Raw genomic sequence first — 20,563 nt, 5'->3', positions numbered from 1 at the left:
TTTAATGTTTTATTTCTGAGAGAGAGAGACAGTGCGACCAGGGGAGGGTTAGAGAGAGAGGGAGACACATAATCTGAAACAGGCTCCAGGCTCTGAGCTAGCTGTCAGCACAGAGCCCAATGCAGGGCTTGAACCCACGAATCGCGAGATCATGACCTGAGCCGAAGCTGGGCTTAACCAACTGAGCCACTGAGGCACCCCTTTAATTGACAATCTTGATTACAGTTTAGGCCATTTCACATATTCTTTTCTGTTTCTGCAGAGAATATAATGTGACTTAGCTTAAAAATACACATATTTAAAGGATATAGTTTTGGGTAACAGCAGTGCTTTCTCAAATAAGTCACTCAATCTTTTGTTATCTGTATTTTCATAATGAATACAATGTGTATCTCAGGATGTTATTTTGAGGATTAAAGGAAGTAAAGTGTATCAAGGTAAACCCTCATAGTTCTGAAGTATTTTGGGAAATTTTGGCTAATTTAGATATTGGTTGCATCTAATGACCATTAAGAAACCTTTCTCAACCTTAGACTAAAATAATATTTTGTAAGTCTGTTATTTTCATAAGTTTTTTTTTTTACCAACCTAATATAATCACATTCTTATAAAGATCTAGCACCTAGGACATTATAATTATGTTTTACTTTTATTCTTCTTTTCTTTTCTTTCTTTTTTTTTTTTTTTTTTTTTTTTTTACCATAAAGGATACTTTATTGATAAACCTAAGGGCAGTTTATCTTTCTGGCAGTTACCCTACCAAGTGGTATGGTTGGTTTGATTGTATATTTTTTGCTTCATTTGCTTACTTCTAAGATCCCTCCCACTTCAGCCTACGCTCCACATCCCTACCATAGGCGCTGATGATACAGGAGTATGATGTGGTCTCTACCACCACAGCCCCTCACATAGTAGCCAAATAAAAAAAGTTGGTTTTGGCATCAGAGGACATGCATTTGAGTACCTTGCTACTTCTGAGTGTGGTATTCTTACAAAGATTAACTAAGAAAATGTACATGAAAGAACACTCTGTAAAAACATATTCTTCCTATGGTTAGGGATTTCTATAAGGAAGAGTATTAACATTTATTATATGTCTAATATAAGCCAGGTGCTCTGCATGTACGATCTACTATAACCCTATGAGGTAGGAGATCTTATTCTTATTTTACAGATAACAACTAGCCTCAAGCCATGTGATTGCAAAGTATTAGAGTGTGATTTGAATCAGATTTATCACCCCCATACCACTTGTCTTCACTGCTGTAGGGGCACACAAGTCAGGCCGTTCTTGGTCCTATCTCTCCACTACCATGGAAAGAGGGAAGGGATAGATGAGACGACGAAAAGAGACACTCTGTGAATGCAGTCAGCAAATAAGGGGCTATCTGAGAAAATACTGTTACTGACTTGACAGGGCATGTGTCTGCCACCATCTATGTGACAAAATTGAAAAGGCTGGAGAAGCCACAGCATTATGAGGGTTTGAGGGAGTGGAGGATGAAAGTTGTACCCCACATCTGCTACTGCAAACTTGAAATATGGCTCAGCCACCAGTCTATTTTTCTACTTCCTTTTGCCTCTGTCAAACAAGTGTGATTGATTATATTTTTAAATAAATAGTATAACAAATTTTAATCTTATTATAATGTTATTATGATTATATAATTTTTAAGCCTCAGGGAGAGGTGAAGCCAGAAAGCTCTCAGTTCATACTTACTGAAATTTTCCAGTGTTTTTCCACTTGAACATAAATGAAGTCAAAGTTTTCACCTGGCCGAGAATCTTCAGGTGACATCAGCTCATTAGTTGTGAACTGTTTCCTTCTGTGTCAGTGAAGGAAGCCTTGCTTATTGACCCTATTAGAATTTGACAAAACAATGGAGTACCTCTCAAAGGGAAAGTGGGAGCCGAACTACTTTTGTTCTTGGTGAGGGGCGATTATCAAATTGAGGTATGATGAGAAATGAATTTTCAAATATAAATTACAGGAAAAGATTTTCATTATTATACCTCAAGTTTGGCTTATAGAATTTTAGGACTATTTAAATTATCAGAACCACTTTTGCCTGCCTGCTTATCTGCTGTTGATAGAGGGTCTTTAAATACATTTGTAAAATTTCAGAATGATTGATGGTCTGAAAATGTTGAATTGAAGGCCATTTGATCTAATATTATACATATTGTCAGCGACCATGTCTTTTTACAGGATTTGCCATAAGTAATTATTTCTACCTTATATCAGCATTATTAAGCCTAGCGCTATGGATATCTAGTGAATAAAACTGGCAAAAAGTACTGGAAGTTATAAAATTTATTGAACATAATTCCCTAATTCGTCCCTCAAAACAAAACAAACAGCAGCAAATTATCAGCCTCTTCACATGGAAGTAAATAAGATTTTCCTTCCAAATTTTCGAATTTAAACATCTAAACTGTATTTGAGTCTAAACTTTGTGACAAAAGCCAAATAAGCGTGGGAAGTGATGGAAAATGTCCAGGAAATTATACCATAGCCTAATGTTTTGCTGCTTTTCATTTTGGCAATTCATACTTAAAAGTATTACAACAATGTGGGGTGCCTGGGTGGCTTAGTCGGTTAAGCGTCCGACTTTCGCTTAGGTCATGTACTCGCGGTTCGTGGGTTCGAGCCCCGCGTCGGGCTCTGTGCTGGCTGCCAGCTCAGAGCCTGGAGCCTGTTTCAGTCTGTGATTCCCTCTCTCTCTGACCCTCCCCTGCTCACGCGCGCTCTCTCTCTCTCTCTCTCCTAGAAATAAATAAAAACATTTAAAAAAAAAAGTATTACAACAATGTGGAAGAAAAGTCAATTACGTTTGGAGAGATTCAAGTTTTTCTAGTTGGTGCTTAACGTAGCAGAGTGGTACATTGAAATGGTGTGTATTTCATGGTGAAACATGGGACCCATGTTTTTTTAAATTTAAGTATAGGTCATTTAAGGTCATTACAGAGCTTTAAAATATCAGGAAGATTAAAAGGGGAAAAGGCTAACATATCTGGTTCATGAATTTTGGTTATGAAGATGTTATATTCAAGAACCATGTTTAAGTCCCTGTTCTTTTAGGAGAACTTGTTGAAACACAACTTAGATGGAATTATTATTATTTTTTAATGATTACACTTAAGCACCTGATGATCTAATGAAGACAATTTCTTAATGTGTCAAAGTGGGTTCTTTGTATCTTGTTTGAATCTTTTGTGCCTTAAACTAATCTGCTTTAGGGTTCTCAAATCCAGGCATTTTACAATGCAGACTCTAGCAATGGCATTCATTTGGAATGCTGCCTTTTGTTTACTAGCTTTCCCAGACTCTCACTGCTTCCTTTGGTCATCTGGTGTCTTCACTAATGTGATTGGTACTCCTAGGCTCTGCAGGTAGCCATGAGCCTTTATAAGTGGGATTTACAATGAGACTCACCACCCTGGCTGCTAATGAAGGGAACCACGGGGATTTTGTTTTGTTTTTTTTCTGTCTTCCAGAAGAGTGAAGGAAAACTGAGTTCTGAGTTTGCTAATTGTCTTTATTTTCCATTTACTTTAATTTTTACAATTGATTTACTAACTTTGATGCAAAAATACAAATATTTTTAAATCTTAATGGGCAATTAAATGTTTCATCTGCCAGCCCTTCATGCTAATCACTGGAATTGTTTATTATTGAACCTGGAAAGAACAAAGTGGGATCTCTGTTTAAACTCAACCAACTGGCATTTCACCTTCATCTGTTTTTGTCTTTCAGGAGATTTTTGACCAATTTGGTTGTTTAAAGAAAAAAAAGCATATGACTGGAAGCCTTGGTTTCTACTACCAGCCTTGCCATTTAGTGCATCTATAACCTTGAGTAAGTCACTTCCACTCTTTGATTTCTAATCCGAAAAAAAGGAAAGTGTTACCCAAGGTACACGTGAGACCTGAGATGGTGTTTCATATTCTAGCCTTCTTGTCTTTTTACTAGCAAAGTGAATGACAGTGCCCTTTTGTTTGATTTTTTGGATAAATCTACCATTGAAAAACATCTTGCATCTGTTAAATGTTTTAACCAGCAGTCAAAGCAATAATTAAATATAAAATGCAAGTGTCTTCATTTTAGAGGCAATGTGCTCTGTGAAGATTAAAGGAAGTTCATTGTAGTCCAGCTTTATAGAGATAGGGATTTGTTTGCCATTTTCTAGTTGTAAAACATGGCACTCGTGTTTTTTTTTTTTTTTTTTAAGCATAGTTGACATATAATATTAGTTTCAGATGTACAACATAGTGATTTGACCATTACATATATTATGAAATGCTCAACATGATAAGTGTAGTTACCATGTGTTATCATACAAAGTTCTTATAATATTATTGGCTATATTCCCTGTGCTGTACTATTCAGCCCTTTAGCTTATTTATTTTATAGTAGGAAGTTTGTATCTCTTAATCCCCTTCACCTATTTTGCCCCCCCCACCTCCCCTCTGGCAACCACCAGATTGTTCTCTGTATTTATGAGTCTGTTTCTGGTTTTTGTTTGTTTGTTTGTCCGTTCATTTATTTGTTTTTCAGATTCCACATATTATTTAAGTCATATGGTTTTTGTGTCTCTGACTTATTTCACTTGGAGCCCATGTTTTAACTGTGGTTTATAAGGCATTATTCTTAAATGTGGTTTCAAGGTCTTCCAGGAGTTATGAAATCTTTGGATTGTTTTTTATTTTATTTTATTTTATATTTTATTATTTTTATCTACTTGTTTTTTGGTGCTGGCCACTTCTTTCCTAATCTTTGGATTTTAGAATGAAAAGGGACATCTGCAATCATCAGGTCCAATCCTCTGAGTTTTATTAACATGGATTCAGCAGACCCAGAAATGCTGAGTAGCTCCATCCATGGTCAAAGAGCCTAGAGAGCTGCCTGTAGGGTCCAAACTCCAAAGACAAAATATTATGTACCTGGTGGAAGTGTCCTAACTACCTCTTAATGAAAAACAGAGTGAAAGGCTTAGAGGAGGGTTAGTTTATTCCAAGTCTGAAAACTTAAAAAAATCACTGCTTGATAGAATTAGATAGTTGGTTAGTTTCCACATTGCAGCTTCCAGATTAAAGTCAATCCAATCCCACAAATATTTAACAAAATACTATGTATAAGGCATTGAACTACAGTGATGCTGCTATAGAACTGTGCACAATCCCTCCCCTCAGAGACTTTGCAGCCTAACATGGAAATAAAACAAATACATAATAGGGAATAAAAAAACACAGATTTCAAAAGGTGAAGAACTTTGGAGTTCTCAAAGTCTCGAAGAACTTTGAGGATTTCAAAGTCCAAAGGGGAGGTGGACTTAAATAGAACCTGATAGGTTAAGTGTTCATTAGCAGATCAAAGGTAAAATCAGGGTGCTCTAGGAATTCACAGGCAGGGTCTTGAATCAGAGTGAGAGAAAAGAAAGGAACTAGTAAAATAATAAAATTTTGGCAAGTTTTCCTATTTTTTTTTGTGAAATTAAATTTTATTTTTTTTTATTTATTTTTTTTTGTGAGGATGCTGATTATTATTTTACTTTTTTTTTTTTTTTTTTTACAAATAGTTTATTGTCAAATTAGTTTCCACATAACACTCAGTGCTCATCCCCACAAGTGTCCTCCTCCCTGCCCATCCCTCCCCCCCCACATCCATCAGTCCTCAGTTTTTGTCAGCACTCAAGAGTCTCTCATGGTTTGCTTCTCTCCCTTTCCCCCACCATTTCCCCCCTTCTTCTCCCCCTTGGTCCTCCGTCAAGTTCCTCCTAATCCTCCTATACGTGCAAACAGAGGGTATTTGTCCTTCTCTGCCTGACTTATTTCGCTCAGCATAACACCCTCAAGGTCCATCCATGTTGCTACACATGGCCAGATTTCATTGTTTCTCATTGCCATGTAGTATTCCATGGTATAGATAAACCACATCTTCTTGATCCATTCATCTGTTGATGGACACTTAGGCTCTTTCCATGTTTTAGCTATTGTGGAGAGTGCTGCTATGAACATTGGGGTACATGTGCTCCTATGCCTCAGCATTTCTGTATCCCTTGGGTAAATTCCTAGCAGTGCTATTGCTGGGTCATAAGGGAGTTCTATTGTTAGTTTCCTGAGGAACCTCCACACTGTTTTCCAGAGGGGCTGTACCAGTTTACATTCCCACCAACAGTGCAGGAGGGTGCCCGTTTCTCCACATCCTCGCCAGCATCTAGAGTTCTCTGATTTGCTCATTTTAGCCACTCTGACTGGCGTGAGGTGGTATCTCAGTGTGGTTTTGATTTGTATTTCCCTGATGAGGAGGGATGCTGAGCATCGTTTCATGTGTCTGTTGGCCATCTGGATGTCCTCTTTGGAGAAGTGTCTGTTCATGTCTTCTGCCCATTTCTTCACTGGGTTGTTTGTTTTTCGGGCGTGGAGTTTGGTGAGTTCCTTATAGATTCTGGATATTAACCCTTTATCTGATATGTCATTTGCAACTATCTTTTCCCATTCCGTTGGTTGCCTATTAATTTTCTGGGTTGTTTCCTTGGCTGTGCAGAAGCTTTTAATCTTGATGAGGTCCCAACAGTTTATTTTTGCTCTCGATTCCCTTGCTTTTGGGGATGTGTCAAGTAAGAAGTTGCTGCGGTGGAGGTCAAGGAGGTTGTTTCCTGCTTTCTCCTCTAGGGTGTTGATAGTTTCCTGTCTCACGTTCAGGTCCTTTATCCATTTTGAGTTGATTTTTGTGCATGGTGTGAGAAAATGATCTAGTTTCATTCTTCTGCATGTTGCTGTCCAGTTCTCCCAACACCATCTGTTAAAAAGGCTGTCTTTTTTCCATTGGATATTCTTTCCTGCTTTGTCAAAGATCAGTTGGCTGTATACTTTTGGGTCCACTTCTGAGTTCTCAATTCTGTTCCATTGGTCTATGGGTCTGTTTTTGTGCCAATACCATACTGTCTTGAGGATGACAGCTTTGTAGTAGAGGCTGAAGTCTGGGATGGTGATACCTCCCGTTTTGGTTTTATTTTTCAGTATTACTTTGGCTATTCGGGGTCTTTTGTGGTTCCATACAAATTTTTGGATAGTTTGTTCTAGTTTTGAGAAGTATGCTGGTGCAATTTTGATTGGAATTGCATTGAATGTGTAGAGTGCTTTAGGTAGTAATGACATCTTAACTATATTTATTCTTCCTATCCATGAGCATGGAATGTTTTTCCATTTCTTTGTGTCTTCTTCAATTTCCTTCATAAGTTTTCTATAGTTTTCATCATACAGATCTCTTGTATCCTTGGTTAGGTTTATTCCGAGGTATTTTATGGTTTTTTGTGCAATTGTGAATGGGATCAGTTTCTTGATTTCTCTTTCTGTTGCTTCATTATTGGTGTATAAAAATGCAACCGATTTCTGTACGTTGATTTTGTACCCTGCAACTTGGCTGAATTCTTGGATCAGTTCTAGTAGGCTTCTGGTGGAGTCTGTCGGGTTTTCTATGTAGAGTATCATGTCATCTGCGAAGAGTGAAAGTTTGACTTCCTCTTTGCCAATTCTGATGCCTTTGATTTCCTTTTGTTGTCTGATGGCTGATGCTAGGACTTCCAGCACTATGTTAAACAACAGTGGTGAGAGTGGACATCCCTGTCGTGTTCCTGATCTCAGGGGGAAAGCTCTCAGTTTTTCCCCGTTGAGGATGATGTTAGCTGAAGGCTTCTCATAGATGGCTTTGATGATGTTTAAGTAGGTTCCTTCTATCCCAACTTTCTCGAGAGTCTTTATTAAGAAGGGATGCTGTATTTTGTCAAATGCTTTTTCTGCATCTATTGACAGGATCATATGGTTTTTATCTTTTCTTTTATTGATATGATGGATCACATTGATTGATTTGCGAATGTTGAACCAGCCCTGTAACCCAGGAATGAATCCCACTTGATCTTGGTGGATGATTCTTTTGATATGCTGCTGGATTCGATTTGCAAGGATCTTGTTGAGAATTTTTGCATCCGTATTCATCAAGGATATTGGCCTATAGTTCTCTTTTTTTGTTGGATCTCTGTCTGGCTTGGGAATCAGAGTGATGCTGGCTTCATAAAATGAGTCCGGGAGTTTTCCTTCGACTTCTATTTTTTGGAATAGCTTGAGAAGAATTGGGATTAATTCTGTTTTAAATGTCTGGTAGAATTCCCCAGGGAAACCATCAGGTCCAGGGCTCTTATTTGTTGGGAGATTTTTGATCACTGATTCGATTTCTTCACTCGTTATGGGTCTGTTCAGGTTTTCTATTTCTTCCCGTGTGAATTTTGGTAGTGAGTGTGTGTTTAGGAATTTGTCCATTTCTTCTAAGTTGTCCAATTTGTTGGCATATAATTTTTCATAGTATTCCCTGATAATTGCTTGTATTTCTGAGGGGTTGGTTGTAATAAGTCCATTTTCATTCATAATTTTGTCTATTTGGGTGCTCTCTCTTTTCTTTTTGATAAGCCTGGCTAGAGGTTTGTCAATTTTGTTTACTTTTTCAAAAAACCAACTCTTGGTTTCATTGATCTGTTCAATTGTTTCTTTGGTCTCTATGTTGTTTATTTCTGCTCTAATTTTTACTATTTCTCTTCTTCTACTGGGTTTAGGGCGTTCTTGTTGCTCTGCCTCTAGCTCCTTTAGGTGAGCTGTTAGATTTTGGACTTGTGCTTTTTCTAATCTCTTGAAATAGGCCTGGAGAGCAATGTACTTTCCTCTTAGGACTGCCTTGGCCGCATCCCATAGATTTTGAATTGTTGTGTTTTCATTTTCATTTGTTTCCATATATTTTTTAATTTCCTCTCTAATTGCCTGATTGGCCCATTCATTCTTTAGAAGGGTGTTCTTTAACCTCCATGTTTTTGGCGGTTTTCCAGACTTCTTCCTGTAATTGATTTCAAGTTTCAAAGCATTGTGATCTGACAGTGTGCATGGTATGATCTCTATTCTTTTATATTTATTGAGGGCTGCTTTATGTCCCAGTATGTGATCTATCTTGGAGAATGTGCCATGCGCACTTGAGAAGAAAGTAAATTCCCTGGCCTCAGGATGTAAAGTTCTAAATATATCCGTCAGATCCATCTGGTCCAATGTGTCTTTCAAGTCCATTATTTCTTTAGTGATTTTCTGTCTGGTTGACCTATCCATTGCTGTAAGCGGAGTATTAAAGTCCCCTGCTATTAGCACATTCTTATCTATAAGCTTGTTTCTGTTTGTGATTAATTGTTTTAGATATTTAGGTGCTCCCATATTCGGTGCGTAGACATTTATGATTGTTAGTTCTTCCTGATGGATGGACCCTGTAATTATTATGTAGTGCCCTTCTTCATCTCTTGTGATTGTCTTTAATTTAAAGTCCAGTTTGTCTGATATAAGTATCGCTACTCCGGCTTTCTTTTGATTTCCTGTAGCATGATATATATTTCTCCATCCCCTTACTTTTAATCTGAAGGTATCTTCCCGTCTAAAATGAGTTTCTTGTAGACAGCATATTGATGGATTTTGTTTCTTAATCCATTCTGCTACCCTATGTCTTTTGATTGGAGCATTCAGCCCATTTACATTCAGTGTTATTATTGAAATATGTGGGTTTAGAGTCTTTGTATCTTTTGTAGGGTTCATGTTTGTGGTGGTGTCTCTGGTATCTTTGTTCCTTGCAACCTTTCCTTCAGAGCATCCCCCTCAGGATTTCTTGTAGGGCTGGCTTAGTGGTGGCAAATTCTTTCAATTTCTGTTTATTTGGAAAGGTTTTTATCTCTCCTTCTATTTTGAATGAGAGGCTTGCTGGATAGAGGATTCTTGGCTGCATATTTTTACTGTTCATCACATTGAAGATCTCCTGCCATTCCTTTCTGGCCTGCCAAGTTTCAGTAGATAGGTCTGTCACCACTCTGATAGGTTTCCCTTTGTATGTTAGGACCCTTTTCTCCCTAGCTGCTTTCAAAATTCCCTCTTTGTCCTTGTATTTTGCCATTTTTACTATGATATGCCATGCAGAAGATCGATTCAAGTTACGTCTGAGGGGAGTCCTCTAAGTTTTCCTCTTCTTAAGTTGGTTTTTTGCTGCTGGAGAAAATCCCTCAATGATGCAGATGGATATCAACTATAAATTAATTCTCTCTAATCCTAAATACAACTTAATTGTATCTTGAGTTGAGTACCCTTGGTGAATTCCTCTCTTTTTTTCTCTAATCAATTATTTTCAATCTACTCCAGTCTCTTTAAGCCTGTACCCAAGTACTCTTTTCTCAGGAGGCTGCTCCTCTTACTTCTAGGAGCCCCTAAAGAGTGCCTGTAATTGTGTCGATTTAGCTGACCTCTAAGCACTAGTGATGCCAAGGGCTTTGTCTCCAACCCTGCTTCCCTCCAAACTTTAGACTTGTCTACCACATCATTACTGGGTATCTCAACTTGGATGTTTCAGAGCAGTCTCAAAATCAATATATATTTAAGACCTGAATATGTCTATCACCTTCCATGCAAAGCCTCATCTTCTTCCTCCAAGTGACCTCAATCCGAGGAGGTACCACCATTCTCCCCGATTTGTACTTTAGAAACATGCAAATGCAGAAAGAATGTCCAGTTAGGAGGCTGCAGTGATCTAAACCACCATACTTCTTGTTACAGCATTTAATATATTACACGTAATTGCATGAGAAAAAGCATAGTCAACTGATTAAAAACATGGCTTTAGGTGGCACATGGCTGGCTCAGTCACTGTCATGTGACTCTTGTCATGTGACTCTTGATCTTGGGGTTGTGAGTTCAAGCCCCACATTATGTGCAGAGCCTACAAAACAAAACAAAACCATGCCTTAAAGTCCGGTGGATCTGCATGTGATTCCTGGCACTACCACTTACCAGCTAGCCATATGAGCTTGAGCAAATTATTAAACTTTCTAATACTGGGTTACCTCATCTGACAAATGGGAACATAGTAATACTTACATTACAGGGTATTTGGAGGGTTAAATGAGTTATCACATATGAAGCTTTCAGCAGTGGTATTCCTGTCTAAGATCTGGGAGAGCAAAGACCATTTCTGTCTTGTTCACCATTGTATCTGCAGGACCTGGAACAGAGACGGCACTCAAAATATATCTACTGAATGAATATATGAGGTAGTGGCATGGCTGAAGTGAGGTACTAACAGTGAGGATGGAGAAAAGCAATGTAAGATAGAGACCTGGGCTTCACCCTGAATCATTTGCCCATGCTGTTGGTCACCAATTCCTACTGATTTAATTCCCAAATATTTCTCAGGTCTCTCCATCCCTCTGTAACCCTTGCATAACTGCACCCATACAGGCATCATGATCTCGCACCAGGACTAGTAGTAGAAGTTTCTAAGCACTGTCCCTACATCCTGTTTTGCTTTCACATGAGCCCCTTCCAGACTGCCACAAGAAGAATCTATTCAAAGCTGAAATATGAACATGTCATTTCTTAGTTTAACATCCTTTCATGTGGCTACTTTTTATCCATAGGATCCAGTTTCAGCTCCTCACAACTTGGGTCTATATTTTCATCTTCCTTTCCTGCTGTTCCCTCTCACATTTGATAGTCTAGCAATTGCAGACTGGTCTTGTTTTCAGAACATCTGTGCTATTTCATGTCTTCATGCTTGTGAGAGGTACTAGCTTCTTCTTTGAACTCCCTTGTCTCCTGTATCAGTTAGGAGTACATTTGTTTGCATATGACAGGAAATATTAAATATCAAATTGGAAGTTTATTTCTTTTTCACATAAAGTTTGGAGGTAATTGTCTATGGCTTGTAAAGCACCTCTGTTATGATCAGGGACCCAGGATCCTGCCCTGTTTCTGCCATTAATGTGTATCTTTCATCTGTTCCTCTCTCCTTTCTCTACCCCTCCAGGACCTTACTCCATTAATCATCTCTCTTTGGTATCACCACCTCTCCATTTCCTTGGAGGGAAGAAAGTCATTCTGTGAACATGTCTCATTCTAATATCTTTCCTGCCATCCTACCTTTCCAACAGCTACCAATGGATTTCCATCGTAGTTCACCACACTTCTTGAAAGACTAATTGCTACATGGCACATTTTCATTCTTGATCCTATTTGGCCTTCCTTATCTGTTGAAATTGTTCGCATTTCTCCAAACTCTCTTGTCCTTTGGTTTTCAAAACCCTGCAGGGTCCTGGTTTCCTTCCTGCTTCTCCTACTGCTCTTTCTGCAAAGAGGTTTTCCTCTTCCTTTGGCTGACTCTCAAATGACAGTGTTTCTCAGACTTCCCTCCTTGACCCTTACTCCATATACTTTCTCTACAGCAGCAGTCCCTAAATAATCTCCCCAGTACAGACAATAGTTGTCTGTCTCCAGGGTCTGTTTGTTGAGTTCCTATTCCTGAGCTTGAGTCCTGAATTTCTAACTCTCTATCTAAAGGACAGCCCTGATTATGTATAGTCCCCATTAACTCCTCCTAGATTCTTCAGAAACTTTTCACCTGGTCTCGAACTTTCACATTATTGCCAGAGTTATCTTCTATTTTTTAAAAATCTAATTATGTTAATTTTTTTTGGAAAGCTTCCATTGGTTCTCTCCTGCTTCTGGGACAAAATTCAAATTCCTAATTTGGCATATAAGTTCCTTTACAGTCTGCCTCCAACTTACTTTTTGTTTGTTTCCACTGCATTTATTACTTAAACAAAAAATCTTCAAAAGAAAATAATTTATTCTCACTTCTCCAATGGCTGTCATCCCTGCCTCTTGCCCACACAACTCCTGACCCCTTTCCTCAGGGCCAGTCCAAACCTGAACGTGTTCACTGCCATTTTCACAGAAAACAGCCAGTGCCAGGGATGTGGGGGGAGAAGGTGGGAAGAGGGAACCTCCAGGTTCCACACAGAGGTGGGCCAGGTGGAGATTCACAGAATTCAAACAGAAGGGCTGGTGGCCTCACAATGATGTAATCTAACTAAAGTAGGCTAGAAAGGATATGACATACCCTATCAGAGGCTTTAAAGGGCATCTCATGGGCTTGTGTCAAACCCAGAAAAACTGACACCAGGAGAAGAATGTGGAGGACCAGGGAGGCAGTCTTGCAGAAAGTTTCCCAATTCTCCTGTGTTGAGAGGTACAGAAAATCTAGAGGGCACCATTTTGGCAGAAAAGCTTACTCTAGTATTAGGAGGTCACCAAAGTGCCACAGACACTAAGAAAGGCTATAAGGAGATGCAGTTTCACAAAGCACAGTGATGACAGACCAGAGCGGTGGGGTTCATGCTACTGATGCAGAAACTACAAAATCTGGAAAGTAGGGAGAGTGGCCTTTCAGGGAGCAGTGCTATATGAGTCATCCAGAATTGACCCCAAGTTAGACAGCCTGGTTAGTTTCACAGAACAGCTGGCAGCATTCGGGGTCTGAGGGAGGATCACGTACAAAGGACTTAAGAGGTACCTGGGTGGCTCCATCATTTATGCTTCTGGCTCCTAGTTTCAGCTCAAGTCATGATCTCACGAATCTGAGATTGAGCCCTGCATCAGTCTCTGTGCTGACAGCACAGAGCCTGCTTGGGATTCTCTCTCTCTCCTTCTCTCTCTGCCCCTCCTTTGTTCTCTCTCCTTCTCTCTCTCAAAATAAATAAACATTAAAAAAAAAAAAAAGGACTTAAAACAAGCAGCTAGAAGAAAAGAATGGTAGAAAAGTGCTCCATGGCTCTCAGGAATCAAGGGCAGTACTGGGGGCTGGGAGGACTCATGCACAAGAAACAACACCAAAGAGGTTTCCTGTTCAACGGTCAGTTAGTTGGCGAGGGGGAAGAAGATCCAGAAGGCATGTGATGGGAACAAAGTTGGGGTCCTACAGGTGAGTTTCTGGAGGCTGGAGCAGAAGAAGGAGTGCACACTGTAGACCAGTGATAGAATATAATTCTGGACCCGACATGGGGGAGATGGCAGATGGGGGTGGGTGTCATTGATAGAGTGGTGAGTGGAACAGCCTCATAGTAGCCATCACAGGGCCACAGGGAAATATATGGCCACTAGATCACAGAGGGCTCCTTCAAGCCTGGAAGGAAGTCAGTCTCTCAGAGAGGTCTGTTGACACCTGGATGGTAAAAGGCACAGTGGTCTTCATATTGACGGTGTCTTTTTGGCAAAGTGTCAGCAGACAGGAAGGTCAGATTTATCTTCTATAACCTGAAGTCTATCCTTGGATGGGTAGATATTCTTGATAAAGACCAACTTTTGAGCCGTTAAGGAATTCTGTGCTCTTTGGGAAAGCCTCCCCTGGAAGGACCTTTAAGGCCTCATCCAGGAAAAGGATATTCAGCTTTGGCCTCCATCATCCACCATGACCAATGGGCCATACTTGATTCTTCGGCCTCCCCAGGGTGAGCCTCTGCTCTGGGAAGGAGGTCGGAGACTCAACCGTGGTAGAATCATTGGTCCCCTTGGTTCTGGAGGACCTCTGTGAAGAGAGTCTCCATTCTTTTTTGCCTGGCTCCTTTCTCTCAACATTGTATTTATGAGATTCATCCAGGCTGCCTGTAGCAGGATTGGTTTTCATTTCAGCGTAGTATCTCAATGCATGCACACACAGCAACTTATTTTTCCATTCTACTGATGGTGGACATGCAAGTGGATTCCAATTTGGGCTGATTCCAGTTTGGGGCTCACTTAGGGTCACCACACTTTCCACTGGCCATAGAGAGAGGACGTAGAAGGCTAGGTAGTCTTCCTTATCTCCAGTCTCTTCCTGCTCTGGCAGTGGGGGCTGCTGCAGTAGTGGCGACTGCTTCTGATTCTGCTTTCGTTTTGGCATTGTGGTTGTAGCAATGGCTTCAGCAGAATGTGGAGGACAGTGAGTCCTGAACCTACTATTTTTTTAATTCTCTTCTCTTGCCACGCAACCTCTTCCCCAACCATGAACCTTCAGTATTTCTAAAATACATCATGGTTTTAACATTCTGTTTTATGAGTCTCTGAGGCCCTCTCAATTCTGTTTGATGATTTCTTTAAAGCCACTCAAATGTCATCTCTTCTTTGATATTTTCTTCATTTCTTCAGACATAATCGCTACATTTTCTGTAGTGATTTTTTTAGTACTTTGCTCCTGCTTCTGGTGAACATTTACACATTTATGTATCTGTCTTCACCTCTAGATTGGGATCTCTTTGAGATTGGGGATTGCCTTTATCCTCCTTCCTAGCATAGTTCACAGTACTTTCTAGGTGAAAAAGTGAAAATAATGAAACCAGGAAATAGGAATAGCTTTTACTCTAATGCTCATGAGTTTTGTTTTGGACATATTGAATTTGGGTGGAGATCAGCAACTCAGAAAACATATTATGGCCAATGATGTAGATATAGGAGTTACCAGCAAAGCTAATTGGCTTTCATGTTTTTCAACTATGGACTAAAGAAAGGTAGAAAGTTTATAGAAGGTGGAGAAAGGGTTAGGAGTTAGAATCTGGGGTATGAGGGAGAAAATCCATAGACGTCCTTGTTGGAAAAAAGAAACAACCCATAGTTGACACTTTTGCCTGGGGTCCTCTCCCGTCTACCAGAAGTATGCACCCCTTCCACTAATTTAAAGTCCAGAATCAAGAAATACATGGATCTAAAGATGTTCATTCTATTTCCTCTCTGATAAGAAGCTACTGATGCAAACTTTTCACCCCAGGCTCCTGTTGACAACTTCAAACCCTTGTCCATTCTTCATCTCCACCTCTCCTGTTTCTGTGGTGTGTGTGTTTGTGTGTGTGTGTGTGTGTGTGTGTGTGTGTTTCTTCCCCTTTTGCAAAAGCAAGAAAGAGTAGGTAAGGTGGAAATATCTATTTTCCCTAACAAATTAGAAATAAATTTTAAAAAAATCTGAAAACTTCTTTTTTGAATAGCAAAATAACATCTTTGGGGTTCTGTTTATTTAGATTCTTTTTCTTTTTTCTTTTGGGAGAGAGAGTGTGTATGTGTGTGAGCTGGGGAGAGGGGCAGAGAAAGAGAGGGAGAGCGAGGAGGGGAAAGAGAGAGAGAGAGAGAGAGAGAATCTCAAGCAGGCTCCATGCTCAGCGCACAGCCCAACCCAGGGCTCAGTCCCACCATCCTGGGATCATGACCTGAGCCAAAATCAAGAGTCAGACGTTCAACTGAGCCATTCAGGTGTCCAAAGATAGATTCTTTTTCTTAACTTACTCTCCCTTTACTCCACCCCTTTGCTTTCTTAATGCTTCTAGGAAATAGACACTTAAGTAGATCATTTAATTAAACAAGTAAAATGAGTTCTGTGTTTCCATGCAAACTTTTAAATTTTTAACGATTGATAAATTTAATTATATAAAAACTAAAATTTTCTGTGTGGGAAAACACCAAACACCAAAAGCAAAGGCAAAATGGAAAACTGGGGGGAAATGTTGCACCCCATATCATACACAAAGGACAAAATTCTTTAATATATAAAGAGCTCCTACAAATCAAGAATAAAGCCAACAACCAAATATAAAAAGGGATAAACTGGGTATTTCAGAGAAGAAAATTCAAGGGCTTTTAAATATTTGAAAAGATATTCGGGGCGCCTGGGTGGCTTAGTCGGTTAAGCGTCCGACTTTCACTTAGGTCATGATCTCGCGGTTCGTGGGTTCGAGCCCCGCGTCGGGCGCTGTGCTGACTGACAGCCTGGAGCCTGTTTCAGTCGTGACTCCCTCTCTCTCTGACCCTCTCCTGCTCACGCTGTCTCTCTCTCTCTCTCTCCTAGAAATAAATAAAACATTTAAAAAAAAAAAAAAGGAAAGATATTCAATTTCATCCATAGTAAGAGAAATATGATTAAAACTACATTGAGATACCATTTTTTATCTGTGAGATTGACAAAGATCCAAAAGTAGATAATATTCTACACTGTTGAAGGTATGGGGATCCATAAATTGCTAAATGGGAGTATAACTTGGTTCAACCATTAGTTCAACTCTCACTTGGTACCTGATTATCAGGGATTCTTTCCAACCCAGCTTTTCTGTGCTTTTGGTGGTTTCCTACTTGATGTGGACCTTAGAGAAACTGAACTATAATTGAAAATGTTTCTAATGTGTAGAAACAAGACTGCTTTGTGTGTGATAAAGCAAAACAAAACTAGGGAAGTTTGGCAATATTTAAAAAAATAAAAACTGCATATATCCTTTGACTGAGCAATTTTACTTCCAGACATTTATCCAAGTACTAAATTAGTGTGTATTAATTAGTTGCAGAGTTGATTATTACAATATCTTTAGTAATAACAAAGATTGCAAATTCAATATCCATCATTAAAGGACTAGTTTAAATTAATCATGGTATATACATGCCAGGGAATTCTCTGCAGCTACAAAAAAGAATGAGAAATATCTTTACATGCTTATATAGAAAGATCTCTAAAATATTTATTATTTTTTTTCATATGATAAGTATACTCTTTAATCCACATCACCTATTTTCCCTATCCTTCAACCCACCTCCCTTCTGGTAACCATCAGTTTGTTGTCTGTAGTTAAGAATCTGTTATTTGGTTTCTCTCTCTCTCTCTCTCTTTTTTTTTTTTGCCCCTTTGCTGATTTGTTTTGTTTCTTAAATTCCACATATGAATGAAATCATATGGTGTTTGCCTTTCTCTAACTGATTTATTAAGCTAAGCATAATACTCTCTAGATCCATCCATGTTGTTACACATGGCAAGATTTTGTTCTTTTTATGGCTGAAAGATACTCACCACATATTCTTTATCCCTTCATCTATCAATGGACACTTAGGCTGCTTCCATAGTTTGGCTGTTATAGATAATGCTGCAACATATATCCTTAGTTTGGCTGTTATAGATAATGCTGCAACATATATCCTTTTGAGTTAATGTTTTTGTATTTGGGAGGTAAATACCCAGTAGTGCGATTCCTGGATCATGGGACAGTTTTGTTTTTAGTTTTTTGAGGAGCCTCCAAATGTCTTCCACAGTGGCTGCCCCAGTTTGTATTACCACCAGCAGCGCATGAGGGTTCGTTTTTCTCCAGATCCTCACTAACACTTGTTGTTTCTTGGAGTTTTTATTTTTGCCATTCTGCCAGGTGTGAGGTGATATTTCAGTTTGGTTTTGATTTGTGTTTCCCTGATGGTAAATGAGGTTCAGCATCTTTTCATGTGCCTTTTGGCCATCTGGACATCTTCTTTGGAGAAATGTCTGCTCATGTCTTCTGCCCATTTTTAAATTGGATAATTTGTTCTGGGGAAGGTTGAGTTGTAGCAGTTCTTCATACATTTTGGATACTAACCCTTTATCAGATGTCATTTGCAAATATCTCCTACTATTTAGTAGGATGCCTTTTAGTTTTGTTGATTGTTGCAATTGTGCAGAAACTTTATTTTGACCTAATCTCAATAGTTTATTTTTGCTTTTGTTTCCCTTGCCTCAGGAGACCTACCTAGAGTGATATAGTTACAGCCGATGTCAGAGAAATTACTGCCTGTGCTGTCTTCAAGGATTTTTGTGGTTTTAGGCCTCACTTTTAGATCCTTAATGCATTTTCAGTTTATTTTTGTGTACAGTGAAAGAAAATGGTCTAGGTTCATTTTTTTGCAAGTAGCTGTCCAGTTTTCCCATCACTATTTGTTGAAGAGACTGTCTTTTTTCCCATTGTGTATTCATTCTTCCTTTATCAAAGATTAATTGATCATATAATTATGGGTTTATTTCTTGGCTTTCTATTCTATTCTGTTGATCTATGTGTCTATTTTTATGTCAGCATCATACCATGATTTAACTACTATCGCTTGGTAATATAACTTGAAATCTGGACTTGTGATACCTTTGGTTTTGTTTTTCTTTTTTCAAGATTGCTTTTACTATTTGGGATCTTTTGTGATTCCATATAAATTTTAGGATTCTTCTGTGAAAAATGCTGTTGGTGTTTTAATAGAGATTACAATAAATTTATAGACTACTTTGGGTAGTATAGACATACAGTGTTTGTTCTTCCAACCCATGAACATGGAATGTTTTTCTATTTGTTTCTGTCATTTTAAGTTTCTTTCATCAGTGTTTTATAGCTTTAAGAGTACAGGTCTTTCACTTCTTTGATTAAGTTTATTCATTGGTATTTTATTGTTTTTTGTGCAATTGTCAATGGGATTGTTTCCTTTTTCTTTATTTTTTTTACACTTTATTTGTTTATTTATTTATTTTAAAATTTATATCCAAGTCAGTTAGCATATAGTGCAATAATGATTTCAGGAGTAGAGTCCAGTGATTTGTTCCCTACATATAACACCCTGTGTTCATCCCAGCAAGTGTCTTCCTTAATGCCACTTGCCCATTTAGTCTATCCCTCCACCCACAACCCCTCCAGTAACCCTTAGTTTCTTCTCTGTATTTAAGAGTCTCTTATATTTTGTCCTCTTCCCTGTTTTTATAGTATTTTTGCTTCCCTTCCCTTATGTTCATCTGTTTTCTGTCTTAAATTTCACATATGAGTGAAGTCATACGATATTTTTCTTCCTCTGACTAATTTTGCTTAGCATAATACTGTCTAGTTGCATCCACATTGTTGCCAATGGCAAAATTTCATTCTTTTTGACTGCTGAGTAATACTTCATTGTATGTGTGTATGTGTATATATATACACATCTTTATCCATTCATCTATCTATGGACATTGCGACTCTTTCCATACTTTGGCTATTGTTGATACTGCTGCTATAAACATTAGGGTATATATGCCCCTTCAAAATAGCACACCTGTGGGATTGTTTTCTTACTTTCTCTTATTGCTGCTTCATTATTAGTGTATAGAAATGCAGTGAATTTCCGTACATTGATTCTATATCCTCCAACCTTGCTGATACGTTTTTCAGTTTTAGTAGTTTTTTGAAGGAGTCTTTAGGGTTTTCTATATATAATAATATCATCTGCAAATAGCAAAAATTTTATTTTTTCCTTACCGATTTGGATGCCTTTTAAAATTTTTTTAAATGTTTATTTTATTTTATTTTGAGAGCGAGTGAGTGAGCAAGGGAAGGGCAGAGAGAGAGAGAGGGAGAGAGAGAAATCCCAAGCAGCCTCTGCACTGTCAGCACAGAGCCTAACATGAGGCTCAAACTCATGAACTGTGAGATCATGACCTGAGTCTAAACCAAGTGTCAGATGGTTAACCAACTGAGCCACCCAGGAGCCCACCTTTTATTTGTTTTTACTGTCTGACTGCTATGGCTCGGACTTCCAATACCATTTTGAATAAAAGTGGTGAGAGTAGAAATCCTTGTCTGGTTCCTGACCTTAGGGGAAAATCTCTCAGTTTTTCCCCACTGAGTATGATGTTAGCTGTGGATATCATGTAATAATTCTAAAAATAATAAAGTTTTCTTGGACTGTCTCCAGTGGGCTTCTCATTCTTGTGCTAGCCCTGCATTTTAAATTATTAAATTATTCAAGCAGTATTTATGAGTACCTTCTCTGTGGGAAGGCACTACAATAGGTGCTGTTATATCAATAATAGGTAAAAACAGAAAAACATAGTCCCTACCTTCATGTAGCTTAGAATTAAATAGGGAAGACAAAAATTAATACACAAATTATATAGCTCATC

General features: G+C 38.6%; 1 protein-coding gene and 1 pseudogene across 5 annotated transcripts in view; one reads left to right on the top strand and one right to left on the bottom strand.

The window, feature by feature from the left end:
- Positions 1-20,563, top strand: part of GREB1L (GREB1 like retinoic acid receptor coactivator) — a 278,552-nt gene that overhangs the window by 102,403 nt on the left and 155,586 nt on the right. For all 5 annotated transcript variants that reach the window (XM_039218028.1, XM_039218050.1, XM_039218040.1 and 2 more), the window contains one exon: positions 3,758-3,859. The gene's annotated coding sequence lies outside the window, so the exon portion shown is untranslated. The remainder of the gene's footprint in view (positions 1-3,757; positions 3,860-20,563) is intronic.
- On the bottom strand, positions 14,049-14,815 carry LOC120220771 (annotated as a pseudogene).

This window comes from Hyaena hyaena, unplaced genomic scaffold (genome assembly GCF_003009895.1).
Source record: "Hyaena hyaena isolate Hyena2069 unplaced genomic scaffold, ASM300989v1 scaffold_14, whole genome shotgun sequence".
Classification (NCBI taxonomy): domain Eukaryota; kingdom Metazoa; phylum Chordata; class Mammalia; order Carnivora; family Hyaenidae; genus Hyaena; species Hyaena hyaena.
This window is presented reverse-complemented; position numbering and strand designations above follow the sequence as displayed.